General features: G+C 54.9%; 1 non-coding gene across 1 annotated transcript; it reads right to left on the bottom strand.

Annotated features, from left to right (window-relative positions):
- Window positions 1-233: 233 nt before the first annotated feature.
- Window positions 234-306, bottom strand: TRNAF-GAA (transfer RNA phenylalanine (anticodon GAA)). Its single transcript has one exon. It is a non-coding gene; the product is annotated as a tRNA-Phe (tRNA).
- Window positions 307-596: the final 290 nt, after the last annotated feature.

Below are 596 nucleotides of genomic sequence, written 5' to 3'. Positions count from 1 at the left end.
CCCCACACCCTTCCTGACGGCTGCCCTACTTCACTCTCTTCCTGCCATATTGGGTCCACCAATAAGTTGCCAGGGAAAGACAGCTCCCTTCTCTTACTGTTAAAGGTCAGGTGGGCCAGTTGTTGCTCTGTTGTCCTGCTGGGAAGCTCAAAATCAGGGACCCGCCTCAGGTAAAGGTGCCAATGCCCTCCCAGAAAACAAGCCACCCCTGCACAAAGGAGGAGGAAAGGGCCTGCCAAAGCCTGGGATTGAACCAGGGACTTTTAGATCTTCAGTCTAATGCTCTCCCAACTGAGCTACTTCGGGAGCTCCATGGCTCTCTTTTGGCCTGCTGCTTCTCTGTCCGGGATGTTTTTGTCAGCTGTGGCACACAAAAAGGACATCGTTGTGAGAGGCCCATGATGGCAAGACTCGCTTTTGCCTGCCTTGCTCAGCTTGACTTGCTTCCTCACTCTATTCCTGCCTTAGTTCCCGGGTTGACCTAGTGGTGGAAGGGGACGAGGGGCCAGTGGTACAGGGAGAAAGTTGAGCTGGACCCTGAGCTACACTCTACCCTGGGGCAAGAGTCTGGCCACCACTTGCCACCCCACCCTGTT

Source organism: Lepidochelys kempii, chromosome 16 (assembly GCF_965140265.1).
Source record: "Lepidochelys kempii isolate rLepKem1 chromosome 16, rLepKem1.hap2, whole genome shotgun sequence".
In the NCBI taxonomy this organism is placed as follows: domain Eukaryota; kingdom Metazoa; phylum Chordata; order Testudines; family Cheloniidae; genus Lepidochelys; species Lepidochelys kempii.
The sequence above is the reverse complement of the archived record's forward strand: the minus strand, read 5'-3'. Positions and strand labels throughout refer to the sequence as shown.